General features: G+C 36.3%; 1 protein-coding gene across 4 annotated transcripts in view; it reads right to left on the bottom strand.

The window, feature by feature from the left end:
• Nucleotides 1-16972, bottom strand: part of LINGO2 (leucine rich repeat and Ig domain containing 2) — a 472070-nt gene that overhangs the window by 203494 nt on the left and 251604 nt on the right. For 3 of the 4 annotated variants that reach the window (XM_048931033.1, XM_048931038.1, XM_048931037.1), the window contains exons 4-5: nt 13111-13136; nt 12294-12364 (exon numbers count right to left, since the gene is read on the bottom strand). The gene's annotated coding sequence lies outside the window, so the exon portion shown is untranslated. The remainder of the gene's footprint in view (nt 1-12293; nt 12365-13110; nt 13137-16972) is intronic. The other variant, XM_048931034.1, reaches the window with a different exon arrangement.

The raw sequence follows: 16972 nt of genomic DNA, 5'->3' as shown, positions 1-16972 counted from the left end.
TAACCTCAACTTGAAGATATATTAAGCATCTTAAATTATGAAATATCAACTTAAATCTTTACTGTTGTCAGCAATTGCCTTTATATTACCATCTTTCTACCTGGAGAACTAATTTATACATTAGTGCTGGGAATAAAACCTTTTCCTGTCAGGTAGAATCAGAAGGATCAGCACTGTGTACAGTTTTTATATTACGGCTTCATTTTCATTTGTACTTTTATTACTTTTAATTTTATTTTCTTGTAGAAATGGTTGCTCTAGGCATAAATTTTGATTAATAACTCAGCTAAGCATTCTGTTTGAAAAGAATTAACCATCCAGGAAGGGTACAACAGTTATATTTAGAAAACAATATTTTACATGGAAAATTACAAAGAGGACCATAATTACAGACTGTGACCAGTTTTTTAGGGGTGGAGGGGATTTCCTCTAGGTAGGGAGAAATCTGTTGGGAAAGCTGTTGTACCATAAGTTTATGAACTGATAAGCATGTTCTGAAAGAACAGTAATTCACCCTTAAACTTGGCTCATGCAGCATATGTCTGAAGTCTCAAATTTAAAAATATTTTTAAATATAAAGGTCTTTCAGGACTTTGTTTTTCTGTATATATTCAAATGACTTGTACCAGAATGAGTGATGCACTGTCTCAAAACTACATAAAATCTATACAGGGTGGCCTTATTTTTTGTTGGTATTAGTATTTCAAAAGTCATTCAAGCATACAACCATTACACCTACATGGTTTAGCATCAGTAACTGTAAAATAAAACATAATAAACTGGAATTTACAGAACTTGTACCTTTACACAACGGACGTTAAATCCAGAAATGAGATTGTGGACCCTAACCTACTGCTTCACATGTTGAGATTTGCTCTCTTCCATGTATCAAACAGCTAAATGGCTAGGTGAATCTTACCTCAAGCTGTTCTTATTTGTCCTGGTTTCAGCTGGGATAGAGTTGATTTTTTTTCTTCACAGTGCCTGGCATGGTGTTATGTTTTGACTTTAGAAGAAAAACAACGCTGATAACATTCTGATAGTTTAGTTTTTGCAGCAGTGCTGCACTGAGTCAAGCATGTTTCAGTTTCTCAGCTTCTTGTACTGTTCTGCCAGCACAGGGGCTAGAGGGGCACAAGGAGCTGAAAGGGGAACAGAACCAGGACAGCTGACCTAAACGTGCTGAAGGGATGTCCCATTCTATATGACACAATATGAAAAGTATAAAGCTGTGGGGAGTTGGCTGTGTGGACACTTGCTGTGCAACTGCATTGCTAATTTTGTACATACGTACTATATTATAATTACTATTATGTTCCTTTTCCTCTTCTGTCCTAGTAGATTTTTATCTCAGTTTTTTTTTTTTTTTTTTTTTTTTTTTAACCAACTGTCTTCCCCATCCCTCTGGAAGAGGGGAGTAAGTGAACAGCTGTGTGGTGCATGGTGCGGAGCTGCCTGCCTCTACTTTATTGCTAAGCATACTTCTGGCAAAAGCGGTACTAGAATAGACAGCAAAAAGGTTTTGCAATTTCACACAGTACAAAGCTTAGAAAATATGCATTAGAAAAATAAACTTTGGACACTTAGTTCTCTTAAGGGATATTCTGCTCTTTAGGCATCAGTGAATATAATCTGAATATATATCTGAATATAATTAAACAGTTAAAACTTCTCCAAGCCAGGTGAAGTCTGCATGCAATTCAGCTAAATGCTGAAGTGTGCAAACATGGTTAGATGGGTTTAAATCAAATCCCGCAAAATATGGAGAAATTCTTAAAAGTAGAATAAAAGTTTACCTGAATCACATCTGCTTTTATAGAGCTTTAAGTAAGGCCTTTTGGAGGAAAAGATCAACATAAAAGTCTCTGAAAATTTAGCAGCCTCTGTTCCCTGCATATGAAAGGATGGTGAAAGAGATAAAGAACACTGCATGAACTGCAATTCCCAATGGGCTTTTAGCATAAAGATTGTTACCTCTGCATTTCTGGGCTGTTAATGCTTGAGATTACCTTCTCTTAATAAATGCTTCACAGACTGATGGAAATCTCAGGAGACCTAGCTCACTGTCCTATCATGTCATCACCACAAAATCTCACTTCAAAACAGCCCAGTTGAACAACAAAGCCAAGAATTAATATAGGAAGTGTGAGAATCCTTCTTTGTTTTTTTTTTTTTTGGCTCAAAGCTTGCTTCCTGAGGTATTTCTTGTGATAAGACTCGGATTGATTTATTGAGGAGGCAAGTGATGGGTGCTACCATGTGACAATCAACGTCACTTTGTGGACATTTGAAAGCACCTTTCTCCAGAGCTGCCTGCCTCTGGAAGAAGAGTGCTCAGGAGTGTTTACTGGTGGAAGATCTGGCCTGTGGCTACACAGCTTCAGGTTGGTATGGGAAAACTGGGGAATGGTACCATTGTGTCCTGTGCAAAACAGGATGCAGGTGGGCATCCCTGCTCCCTCTTTTCTGTTGGCAAAGCCCAGAAGATGGGAACAAAGGAATCAAAGGATCTCAGAGCCAGAAGCTGCCACTCCAAAGGCAGCTGACTCAACCACTTTGGACTTATAACTAAGTTGGTTACTACCACTGAAAAGTGGCCATCACTGCTGTGGTCACTGTTGTTGTTAACAGAACAACAATGTCCGATGACCCACCACTACTGAAGAACAATGGCTGAACAACAAACCACGCTGGATCCATGGTGGTGACTGTCTCCCTCTTGCTTCCTATAAAGCTCCTTGCTTCTTCTTTCCTATCTTTTCTATCCCTCCTTCCCTTTCCCATTACCCTGATTTATAATAGTGTCTGTCCTCCCCTTCCCCATCTCCGTTGATTAAGATTTGTAATAAACTGGTCAGACCAACATTTGAACCATTTCTTCTTAATCTCAGTCCAGGTATACTCATATTAAAAAGAACCTCCTCTCCCTCCTATAAATCGGAGTGAGACAGAATGCACTTAATAAGAAACTATCTGCATAGTATTCCAAACCTGAAGATATTTATTGGTGGGAAAATAATCATGCATTTATGACATCAGGGGAAGGCAATGCTGACATGTCTTTGTTATCTTACAGCTTCAGCAGAAGTTGGGTGGTGGACACTGTGATTTTGGACCTGTTTTTTAATCAGAGAATAAATGCTGCTACATGACTGAAGTTGATTGAAGATGTGATAAGATTGATAACACAGCTGTAGATGTGAATATGCAAGACTAACCAGATACCGAAGGCATACTACATGCCATCTAACGTAAGACTTTCCTCTCTTCCTTACTCTCTACCTTTGTATCATTTTTACCAGTCTAGATTTTACATTTGTTTCAGCTTTATTCTGTTCTACTTCCGTCTCCTGCTACACCATTTTCTACTTTGCGAGCTTCTGAACTGCCCTACTTTCTGAGTTCCTGAACTCTCCCTATCTTCCATGACTTCTCCACCCACCCACACCACTGTTTGCAGAGCTTTTTAAAAAGACCTTTTTATCCGTCTACCAAATTAACCAATGAGAGAGCAATCTGTCCCTCAATGATCTTATAAAACTTTCCCTGCCAAAGAGATGACTCAGAGCTACAGAAAATTGATACAAATAAAATAGAAATAATGAAGAATGTGAGAAAAAAAGGATTATTCAGCTCTACTTCTAAAACATGACAATATGACTGAAAAAAGTCCTAGGGATGTACATTAAAAGGACAGGATGGGAGAGCTACTCACCTATATTACCTTAGTTTCTCAGAAGATATTTAAATTGATAATTTACACTAGCTGTATGTAGGCATAATGTGTTAACAGACGGGTTTTGTACCTGATATAATGAAAAAAAAAACACCATTAAAAAGAAGTTCGTAAACATGAAGAGGAATGCACTTGTACTTTACACCATTCAGATTACTGATCTGGGAATAAAAAGCTTCTTGAACATGAGATTTACTATCAGATTCTAGCCTTGAATAAACATGAAACAGATTCTGAAGACATACCTTCATATAATTATTGTAGTAATAGTCAAGTAGACTTATCTGCTATTTTCAGCAGACAATACTATGGATAACCTTTACTTGTTGAGTCACATTCACACTTCATCCCAATGGAAGTCTGGACAAAATGAAAAATTACACAAACGAACCTCAGCAGCACTTGGTCCTGGGAAAAACCTTTATACTAACAGAACCTTTTAAATTAGAATGAGACAAAAGAACCAAATTATAAATAAAAGCACTTTCTATGAAAGGATCTTTCCCTGTTTATGAAACATCGTCTGTACCTGCGGGAAGACAGCTAAGTTTATGACTTCTATTTTAACAGTACAGAAGTGTTGAATAAACAGACAAGAAGAAGACTTGACACTGCTTGCTGGAGTAATGCCATATAACTTCTCTGTATGTTGGGAAAAAGACCAGAGATACATTTTAAGATGAAATGCTGTCATTTCTTCTGTGAATGCTTAATATTATAGCACAGATGAAAAAACAGGTATGAAACTGAGAGTAGATACCTACACTACAAAAACAAATAAAACATTCTACTTAATTATAGTGTTTATTGATACAGTTTCCCCAGATCACTTTTTTTTTTTTTTTCTCATTCCAATTAACAAGCTTAAGAACACACTGACAGCAAAGAACTAATGACTATAAATCACTGTTACAGGTGCAAATGAATTCCTTGTTATATGATAGGTGTTTCATGAATGCCAACAAAGGATCAAGGTCAAGAAAAAGAATCGCCACTTATTCATACAGGCAGGAACAGAAAAGATAAGTGAGAGAAATTAGATGGTATTTTGAAGTAGCTTAAAGTAAAAGCTTAAGAGGTCATTAGTAATACTTTCTAATATTCCATGACCTATTGGAAGCAATGCTTTTAAGATTAGTGCTTTTGCAGTAATTAATCACTTTTGGGGTGCCGGATAGCTCTTTAATCAAATTATCCCATGTTTCCTTGAAATAGTAATTGGCCAGATTTATATCTGATGCAATTTCTTTGACTTCTGGAAAGCCATACCAGAGATGAATTACTGCTTTGATCCTTGTACCTCTGACATTAAGGCAGCACTCTATTTTTCTGTTCTTGCAAACGAAAAAGAAATTACATCCATTAGGTCATCCTTGTTTTCCTTTAAGTAAAACAACAAATAGTTATAACTGTAAACTAAAATAATTATACTGGTAACTTTTAAAGTGACTGCAAACTGCCTTTGGAAACGATGATATTAAGAACCCAACTGAAAACAGAAATGAGGGGGAGTTGTAAAAATTTGGAGTTGTATTTTCAGGTAAAATTCAGACTTGCAAAAGGATTCTGGCCAGCATTCACAGATTTTCAAATATTTGCATTCATAATCAAAGATTTTAAGTAGCTAATCAGCAACTCTAATTTTAACACATACACTGTGTAAAATCTTAGTATCTAAGAACACGTGAACTGCTTACAGACCATTGATAATTTCCTAGGTCTGAATCCCTTAATTCTTTGTCCTTTACAAAATTAAGTTTTTTTTATTTTATTGTATTTTATCTACTTGTCTTTCTTCCTCTTTATTTCTCACTGACTTTTTTTGCTATTATCTCAGCTTTAAGTGCATTATTTTTATTATCAGAATTGTCCACATTATGAACTTCAAATGTTCCAGGTGTTTTAATTTTGATTGGGTGGAGGGCTGGGTATGTATGATGTTAGCCTATAATCTGTAAGAAAAATATGTGCAGCATTTTCCATATACTGCATAAGAAATCTATGTTCTCTACTTGGATTCATGTCTTGGCAAAAAAACAATTTTACAGAACTGGTTTTTTATTTTCAAGTTACTGCTATAACTTCTTCAACATTTTCTGTTCCATATTCACAACAGAACTGGAAGTGAATATTTCAAATATTTTGCTTTAAGTGGAGAAATCTACTTTTTAGATCACTGATCAATTATCAGGAGTGTGTGGCCAGTAATCACCTTATGCTATCAATGTTTTGAGGCCTATTATTAGCATTGTGTTGTAGTTAAATTGTACTGTGCTGAGAAAAAGGAAAATAGCATTTCACAATGCATTCAATTGGTTGTTTAGTCAGTCAAATACACTTTGGACAGATTTTCACTTGTGTCACCTTATTCTTTTGCTGCATTCTTGTAGCAGGTTACAAAAACTTCAATACAGGATCTATTTCTCTAGCAAGGGCAATAAAGATTAGAAAAATCAGCTGCATGTTACAAAGTAAATAAAGGTGTCTACCTATACCCTAAAGCTTGTTCCAGGTTCTGTCTGCAATATGCTGAAAGCCACCAGCTTCTCTGGCAGAGTTTCCAGTGGAGGTAAATCTGCCTGCACTTTGCTTTTTTGCTTTATAGGTTTTAGAATACACACATATCCACTGAGAAAAAGTACAACATTGTGGGCTGCCTCCTTACTGCCTGCATCTTGAAACAGCCTTGGAAGCCTCTCCGCTTATCCCTAGCATATGAAAACCCAGTACTGAACAGCATTTTTGCAGATTACTTGGGATCATGCACAAGTTCCCAATGCTACAACGCTTGTTTTGGCTACCTTTACATGAATTTCTTACTTAATATTGATTTGCCATTACCTTGCTAACAAACTTTACACAGTAGCCTATCTTAAGAACAAAAATTTCAACCTCATAAGGCTTCCTTTTTTGATTAAGAATCTGAAAACAGTTCTGAAAAAAAAAAAAGAAGAAATGACCAGAATGGCTATGTTTCAGTAAGTATTTTTTTCTTAGCTGATCCATGACTTCATACAATTTGTAGGCTGATTGCTGATACCTTCATTCCAGTTTCACTTAGCCTCAGGAGTTTCCTGAGTCTGTTTCTGGTACTGAGGATGAAAGCTCTTCTCTCTCTTTCATGTTTCTCATTTTTCCCCACAGTTTTCTTCCTCTGTTCCAAAGTGAAGACAAAGCTCTTAACCAACGACAGCTATTAAAACTTCTGTTTCTTTCCCCTCAGTAGTTTTTAGAATTCAATTTTCCCAATTATTTTTTCATAAAATGAAAACATATAAGGGCTTGTGTTTGCCACTTTTGAAGGGCCAATGAAACATCTGTTTCTTACTTAGTGGAATGATATCACTTCATACCTATATTAAGAACACCCACAATAACTAGGTCAGTGGAAAGAGACCATACCTGACCATAGTAATAAATACAGATGACAGATTTATCATTATAGTGTTCCAGCTTTCTCAGTTTTAGACAATCCTGACATCATAGAAAAAGCTATCTGAGCAGATTCACCTGGACTGCCAACTGAGTAAGAGGACATCTAAAAATAACAACACAAAATTGAAGAAGCGTGTGTTGTTCTTCCTTTTTCATCTTACTGCCAAACTGCAAGCATCCTCATTCCCAATGATTGTACAACAATAATATACTTTGTATGCATGCCTAGTTTGCACTACAATACAGTAATTGAACTTATCCAGTACTTTTGCCCCCTACAAAATTAAAATTGATGGGATAGTTCATTGCAGCAAATGTGTTTAGAAGATGCAATCTCCAACTAAAAGCAGTAGCTTCCTGAAGCATCCTGGAAGTTCCAAAATTACATAGGATTCTCAATTACTCACATATATAGCTCACTCAAACAGTGCTAAATATGACTTGTTTACTCTGATAGTATTTTCCATCCTTCTCTTAAACAGTGCTCTCTGAAATGGAGTGCCTTCACAGTGCACCGTGAGCAAGAAAATTTACTGAATGCAGGAAGAAAATATTATAAATTCAGCAATACATGTATATAATTTCTAAATAAATAAATATACATGTACTGGGGAGGGCATATGCTAATTAACAAACAACAAAAAAAAAAAGGAATAACTGATAGGAGTGGATGATCAAAGAAGTTTGTAGACCACTGCTCTAGAAAATGGAAATGATATGATTCAACCCTACACCATCATTCCCAAAGGATTTCCAGACATGGAGAATATAGCAGATACGCCAGGTGTAAAATGGTTAGGGTAAGTCATGCTATGTTCATATGAATATAAATATAAATAAGATCTTTTAGTAATGGTTATCTAGACTTGTAAATGATATAAAATGCCAACTGTGCTACAATCACAATGTGCCTCTTCTCTGTCATCCATGTTAAAGTAGCAACAGTAATACCCCCATTCTACTTTCCACAAGAGAAAGTAGACCAGTTTATTATTTTCAAAATCTTTTCCCAATTGGATCCAACTACCACATGGTGGTAACCAGGATTTTGTAACTTATTCTCACTAATTAACATGTGCAGTGTTTAAAGGAAATGTTTTGCCTTATAAATTTCTAAAATGTCTATCAGGAGTATATTTATTTATCCATCCCTTATCTTCACATCAGGATCTCCAAGATGTTAATATTCTAATGCGTATAACAGAAAATAGGAAAAGATGGCATATTTCATGTCAGTTTATGCAACATTTTCATAACAAATAGCTTGCAGTGGTTAGTAAAACTTGGATCTTTGGAGCTTATGTAGTCCAACTAGCTTCTCACAACAGCTCTAATGACATCAAGCTGCTGTTTAACCTAGAATATCATCAAGGATGGAGATCTCACAGTATCTCTGCACGAACTTTTTCAATATCTGATTGACCTCACAGTCAACAAACAAACAATTAAGCAAACAATCTCCTCATAGCTAGCAGGAATTTCCCTCGACACAACTTGTACCAGTCAACTCTTTCCCTTCTACTGCACTGTCTAACAGAAGACCGGCTCTGTCTTGTCTCTATTTTCCCATCAGGTAGTTGCAGACAGCAGTGCTTTCTCTTCTTCTGGTTCTCTCATATGCCAAGTGCTCCAGTCCTTCAATTATCTCTGACATACTTCAGTACATCAGTGTCTGCTCATTAGCTGAGATCCCAAACCTGAACACTGGATTTGCAGTATGGTCTTGACCACACTGAATTGCTAAAAAGCATAACTTGCTGGACTTAGATCAGTGGCACCATGTTTGTCAGATGGTACAACAACTAAATTTCCCATTCCAAAGTTGGCTCTCATACCTTATATTCTGTTTTTTATGAATCAGTGTGGTAGGATTGGTAGCAGTAAGAGATCCAGTGCTTCATGGCATAAGAAATAAGAAATAAAGGCATAAGAAACAGTGTGAATGAGCTAAATGACCTGCTTCATGCTCGGCCAGATTGTATAATCCGATAAGGAATGGAAGAGAGGGCACTTAATTCAATATATTCATCCGAATGGCAACCATATGCAATTGTGCTCAACTCAGAAATGATGCTCTAAGGTTGACATGAACTCAACACAGTAAACACAAAAGCAAATGACTGACATCTAAGAGACTGAATTTTAGTGAACAGAGAGGGAACAACTCACATAACATGTAGTTATGCCTACAACAATCAACAGGAAACAAAGCAAGTGTGTAAGAATCACTGTTTGTTTTTCAAGGTGGCATTGCTCAGTTATTTTTTATTTTCTACTTCTGTTATAAACATCCAGAGAAATATCATTTCCATTTTGCTGCTGACATCTGAAAGAGTCTAAGTTGCTTAAAGAAAATATTTAAAAAATAGAAGACTTACTTTTGAAACACAGCATAGACACAAGTGCAACATGTAGGTATGATGTGTCATGTCTTGAAGGGATAAATTCAAATATGCTAGCTTTTGACAGAACATTCAAATTGTTTATCTTAAACGCTGGCCATAGGAGTTTACAAGGTATATCAAGTGAAGTTCAGAACACTGTAAGTGGGTTATCTAAGAAACAATGCATCACTGAAGTTTTTCACCCAGAGGGTGGTGATGCACTGGAACAGGTTGCCCAAGGAGGCTGTGGATGCCCCATCCCTGCAGGCATTCAAGGCCAGGCTGGATGTGGCTCTGGGCAGTCTGGTCTGGTGGTTGGTGACCCTGTACACAGCAGGGGGGTTGAAACTAGATGTTCATTGTGGTCCTTTTCATTCCAGGCCATTCTATGATTCTATGACGATGACTCTATGACATTTGAGAAAAAAAGAAATTCAACAGAAGAGACAGAAAAAAATGTGGCATATGGGCTACACGTCACAGCCACTGTGACAGGGGTCTCAAATGATATTTGGGAATCTAAGAAACAATTTGGAGAATGCCATCTAGAGCAGGACTGCTAATAGTTGCATATGAGTCAGTTTTCAGAAGATTAAAATGATACAAGATGAAAATATTTTGTCTTCTAAATGATTCTCAAATACAAGAATCATTCCCCCCCCCCCCCAAAAAAAAAAAAAAAAAGATGCAGGTAAATATGACCTTTGCAAAATTATTTCTTTTGATTAAAAGAATCACCACAATTTTCTGTTTCTTCAAAGAGACACTGTACTTTGCTTCCCTGAGAGTGAAAACTTAGAGAAAAACTGGCAATTCAGACATGGTGAAAATACCTGACTTTTACAATGCCTGAAACATGACTAAGAAGTGCTGATCTTAAGGCAAGAAAATCCTTTTGAGCACCAAGGCATGTCTAAGCTTACAGAGCAAAAATGAGGGAAATGCAACCAACCTGAAACTACCTTCACTGTAGTCCCTAGTAGACTAAGTGGAAAATTCAAACTGTAGCTGCTCAGCAATGGTCATGTGTGCTGAAGGCATGGAGGGCAAGCAGTGCTGGCTGCAAAGAGGGTACGCTGGATGGCTTTGCAGGCTCTTTGCAGGACTATGCCTAATGCATTGCTCACCAAACCTCTTTGTATTAAAGCACTAATATATGCCTACTTCACCTCATCTCCTATTATTCACAGTTCCCAGAATTAGCATCTTCATCACAAATCTAAATGAAGGAAACAAAACCACCTGCACGCAGTGCAACTGGAATTTTAGTGATCCATACAGAAAAGTGCTTCAAAGAGAGAAGACAGGACAGGATGTGATTAGAGTCAGCATAGGTAGACTTAATATTTAGCTTGGATTGATCTAACAGTTCAATTAAGTTCCTATTGCACGAAAAGAAATCTCAATCCTGAAGGATAAAGCTGTATTTCTTGTGTTTCTCTATCATTAACATTCCTATGTCTGTATCTTCCACCAGTCATCACAGATAACAAATGAATTTATTTTTTGAAGAAGTTTCTTATTTCTTTTCTATTATCTGATACATTTTCAAAGTCAGTGTAATGGTGAAGCACAACTGATGAACTGTTCATACAATAGTCATACAAATGATGAACTGATGAACTGCTCATACGATAGTCAAACTCCAAAATCTACTGCATTTCTCTTAAATAAAGGGTCTAGATCATCAATTTATCAAAAGAATCTCTGTATACAGATATATACATGAGTATATATACAAATGTATCTAAATGGAAATGAGAACACTTTTTGATGGAAGACTACAACTCCTTACATATTTCTTGCTGGTGAGTTTAATATCTTTGTAAATCCACTCCTAAGGCTGTAAGGAATACCTTATGCTTTGTCAGGTTCTGATACCAGTTTTTCATATTTTCAAGTTATGAATTTGAAATGTTGCACTATTAAATGCTGCAGCTCATCTGAATTCTTCTTGAATTTCTAAAATTACCTCCCAACTTCCCAGTACTGCACTTTATTATTCAAAAGTTGTGCGTTTCACTAATGTGCTAGCTTATAAACAGTATCAGGACTAGTTCTATTCTGTGAGCGGGTCTTAGAGACTATTACACATAAATGCTTCTAACTACTTTTCCTCCCCAAAGAGATCCCTCTGCTAAAATTGCACTGTTTTTCTTCTAGGGGAAAAAAAAAAAATCACTGACTGCTCTATCATAAAATTGCAACTCTCTGGATACAAACATTCTTCAAAATAAGAGTAGGATAAGTAAATGCTTTAAAAATATATTTCTAACTTCTACAGCAAAATTGTTAAAATTCAAAAGTGTACTTTTTTGATTAGAAAACTTTAGCAATTAGAATAAAAAAGACAACAAGATTTTAAAAGCCAGCTCTTCAGCTTATAAAATTTTAAACATTTCAACATCTAGACCTGACATAAGTGGGCAAAATTTGGGAGTATTGTGAACATATTTGAAGGATTAGAAAACCATTTTCTGTGGTAGCTGCATCAGCTGAGGATTGGAAATGCTTGGTATGTGATAACACTGCATCTTAAATGGATCACGAGACATCGAGTACTCATGCTTTGTTAAGACAGAATCCAAAGTTTGTAAGTTTAACGCAGACACCAAGAATAAAAATCAATACCAGCTGACATGTTACAGCAAATATAAATGAGACCACTGACAGAAAACCTGTCACAAGAATTACCAGAAAGCAGAATGGAATTAACACAAAAATTAGCAAAAACTTACCAGGTTGAAACAGCTCATTTCTCACTGTTTTGGTGGGTATCTTCCACCACTTCTCTGCTCTGGACCATTATCTTCATATCAACGTGGTAAAAATAAAAATTAAAATCAATTAAAAAAACCTCAACAACTTAAAAAGCCCACAAAAACAAAACAAAACAATGGCATTCAAGTCTTTTGATTAAACAACTTGATTAACAGAGTCAGAAATCTTTCAATAGGCTAACACAATAGCTCATGTTCTCTTTTCATTATATTTGCATTCAAGACTGAGAACACAGCAAATCACAAACTGCCACTAAGCAACCAGAAAAACAAGCAGTGTAATCATTCTTCAAGTTAATACACAGAATTACACCTACTCTCCAGATATTGTGTCCAGGATATCAAAATAAGCTTCCATATTTTTCACCTTGGCTACAGAATGGCCTCCGGAAGAATGAGTTACTACCGAGACAGGTATTCTGAAAATAAGATAACTCTGTTTTGGATTCTCCACTTGAAACAAACTTTAATACTTTGGTTTTACACAGAAGCCTTGTGGTACACAAAATTAGAATAGGCCAACAAATTTATATATCCAATTGACAAGAACCTTAAGATGATCTGAGTGATATCTTTCTTTCCCAGAACAATTCACTCAACAGGACAGGCTTAGATTAGTTACAATTTAGTATTTAGAGATGCTAGATTAGGCAGGGAGAAAGGTTGCCTTCTTGCATAGTAATAGGAAAATCATACAAACTAAGAGTATAAACCCTAAAAATACGGAGTAAAGTGAATAAAATTAACATAAGCATTTCTCCAAGTGCTCTCTTACCTGTTTACTGCCAGATTTTGGATTTCCTGAAAAAAATTAATGAGAAGCTTAAGAATATGAGGCTTCTTTCTGTAAATAATCCTAATACTAGCTCTTGAATTTCTGTCCTTAAGCCTTCAGACTAGACAACTGCTTGTACCACAGGACTCTCTGCTCCTTAGATTCAGTTGTCCAACAGCTTTTTAAAGCCAAAGGATTGTGAGTGACAATCAGAGTTGGACCAATGGTATCAGAGTTCTTGAAAATTTCCTGTGAATTATAATGCTGTCACAAAATAACTAGCTGGTAAGGACCTGACGAAGCTGGTAAGGACCAGGGTCAGCAGTTGAATTCAGATCGTTTTGCTCAGGGATTGGTTGAACTGAATATTGAAAAACATGTTACCATCATATATTTTGTTAAAGAATGTAAGTTGAGAGCTAGCATTTAAGTAACTTTATGTAACACCGTGTAACACAAGTAAGTAAGGGCAAGCCAACCTGTACCTATTTCCTTCGAGTATCACTTCAGGAATTAGCTGTCGTAAGGCAATACATATGCCTCATGTCTTAAGCTCTTACCTTACTATATATAAGTACAATTTACAAGTAATGCAAATTCAAACATGAAGGATGAAAGAGGCACCACTTAGAATCTTGTTATTTATGATACAATACGTTTTGGTTATCCATCCACTTTTAGATATTATATCTAGATACAATGACTCAGTTAAATTTTGCCCCAGTCCAACTTCATATGACAGAATAGCTTTTCCTGCAAAACTATTTTTAAAGCCAGAGAAATAGCTACTTCATCCTTACTATAATGACTGATATTTACTAGGTCAATGGATAATTTGATGTCATAAAAGAATCTACTTTTAATAATACCTACTTAGAATGCATCAAAACTAAGAGAACAATTTCTGTGTTTCATGACTATCCTTTGAGAACATTCTATTACTGGAATAAATAAGAGATACTATTCAGTTTTCCCACTGTTCTTTTTATTTTCAGAGTGCACTGTTCTAACTAGTGTTCCTGGTAATGCATTATGATGAATTATACTGCATGACGTGTAATACTTAGGAGTACTCTAATATTAACCTGCATTATATACACACAGCATATTATGGGAAGGGCTATAAGAATGTCCACTTGACTTGTGAAATATTTTGGAGAACCACTGAGAAAGCCAAGGAACATAGGCTAAATTCAGCTATAACAAAGACCAAGAGGCAGTCACAGTGACCCCAGAAGGCAAATATTAATTCTTACACATCTGAAATAGTAAACAATGTATTACCTCAAATTACCCTGGCAGAAAATTCAGGAATAAGTGAAGCTCAGCATATACATATACACATATATACTGACGCAAGAGACTGACTAGCATTTCTAGGGTGCAGTGGACAGCATCTTATTTACTTTAGCTCTCAGCAGATGGGTTGGATGAACTCATAACGACTTTTTTTTTCCTAATATTCTAGCAAATTTATTGGCAAACTTACAACTACTAACTTATATGTATAATTACATCACCTTAATTCTGTGCTAACTGCACTAACAGCCTTTCAAAGGTTTGCCTTTTAATACAAACATCTCAAAGGTATGGGCAGTATTTGCATAGAAAGAAAAAGGTTCAGTGGGGATAGATGCAAGAATACCTCTGATCTGCATTGTCAGTGAGACAGTGATAGTTGACTTTGAGTTTAAGGCAGTATACATGAGAAGCTGAAAGAAAACAACAGAGGAAGAAAGACATCTTTTTATGCTATGTCACTTTTTTGTTTGCTTGTTTGTTTGTACTAATTACTGAGAACCACCTGGGACTTGGATGCTTCAAGACATTTCAGACTTCCTTTGTAAATTCAGGATTAAGTCAAAACACGTCCAAATTTCTCAGTGGAAACACTGTCTTGTGACATATGCAACCAATTTTCTGATCTATTCTAGTTTTTCAGCATAAATATCAGAAAATGTAAAAAAATGAAACCGCATTTTGTGACAGGAATTGAAACTGACTGCTCTTTAACGTATGTCTATTTTCTATTTCATGGCATATGTAAACTATTATGGACTTATTTAAAACTTATGATCTGAATGTACTTCAGTCCTGAAAGTCATTGGGGATTTTTAGCTAATAGAACTATCCTGTTTACTTATTGATTATGTTATTCTATTTTAAAAATTTGGAAAAGGGGAAAAAAAGCAAATTTCACAGGTCTGGAGTAAAGATCAAAATTACTGGAAACTGGATGCATTTGTGCTTGTTTTTAAGGATTTCAGGATGAGGCAGTCAATATTGATATTTCTTCCTTAAATATTTACGTCTCAAGTAGTATTCATTTGTATCCCTGGACTACTTGTATAGAGCTACTATTAAAATAAACGTTGAATTTGATTGACCTAACATTCAACACCTTTGTCTAGCTGTTTCCTCATTTGAATTCTTCCTTCCAATCTCCATTTCCTGTTATTTAAGTTATAATTGACTTTATTTATCCTAAGAGAAGTTGGAGGAATTTTGAGGACAAAACAAGGACTGATACACAATGAGAGTGTAATAAAATACGAGAAATGGCAGCAAAAGCGCAGAAGCAAAACATAACTTTGGACTGAAAAGCACTATTCAAATGCTTAGTTAGCATTCTTTCATTCTGAAAAATCAGACACATGAAATAAACACACTTCACTCTTCATTTCACATTTGGTAGCATTGGAGTACGCTCAGTCATAAATTATTGTCTTACTGGAAAGGAAGAAGAAACAAAGATACTGAGTTACAGCTCTTCACTGAGGATACTTAGTCAAGACAGTAGGACATTCTGTCTTTCTGCGTTCCCTGACATTGGTCTACGACCTAAGCAGAGAGATCTTTCTACAAAAATGCATTTAAAAAAAATGCAGCTAGGTCAGTCACTCTAAAAGTAATGCCTACTATTTATTACCATGGAAATTACAATGGACTCAAGGAGCACAATAACACTATTTGATAGAGCAAATTCTCAGCTACAAAACTTTATTTTTTAACGTAATCAGCACCATTAGCTATGCATTTGCAGCAGCCATGAAAGAGTCTGCAGGGCATGTTCATAAAAATTTGCACCAGAGGAGGTGACCCACTACTTCACAGCTGCTATGACAGTGACACTGCTAGGAAAATGTTGCCCATGCAGTCCATCTTCTATTGGCCCAATCGATGGGAGTCAGAAGGTGCTAAATCCTATAAAACTAAACTATACAATGGGTGTGATAGGACAGCCCAGACCAGATTGTAAACATGCTCCACAGTCTAATGCTGTATGAGGCCTGTTATTATTATGTTGTGAGAGAGAGGTTATCTTCTTCTCTGACTCTGGAAGATCAGGCCTTCAGCTCAGTCAGCATCATGACGTAGAGGTCAGTGTTGATGGTTTGTCCAGGTTCTAGGAAATCCAGAGGAAACTCTCCTTTCCTATCCCAAAAGACAGTGCACATCACTTTAGTCGCTGAGGGATGTGTCATAAACATTTTCTTCAATAGAGAATTTACACGTTTCCACTCCATGGACTCCCACTTTAACTCTCTACAGTGGTCAAACCATGTCTTGTCACAGGTAAAGGCATGATCCAGTTCCTGCGTGAGCATTTGTGGGACCAACTGGTGCAAACTTTGCAATATTCCAACATCCAATATTCCACTGCTTTTTCCAACATGCTGATATTCAGCTCCATACACAGTTCACTGGTCATAATCTGCCATGGTGCGACAGCTAAGCATGGCCATCAAGAATATGACTTGCCTTGCATGTCACTGTCACCACTGTTGAAATTCACCACCTACTGCCTCACTGCATTCCACTGGTTGGTCTCCATAAACGTTCAGCAAACGAAGGGAACCAC

The sequence above is a fragment of the Lagopus muta genome, chromosome Z (genome assembly GCF_023343835.1).
Source record: "Lagopus muta isolate bLagMut1 chromosome Z, bLagMut1 primary, whole genome shotgun sequence".
Taxonomy (NCBI): Eukaryota; Metazoa; Chordata; class Aves; order Galliformes; family Phasianidae; genus Lagopus; species Lagopus muta.
The sequence above is the reverse complement of the archived record's forward strand: the minus strand, read 5'-3'. Positions and strand labels throughout refer to the sequence as shown.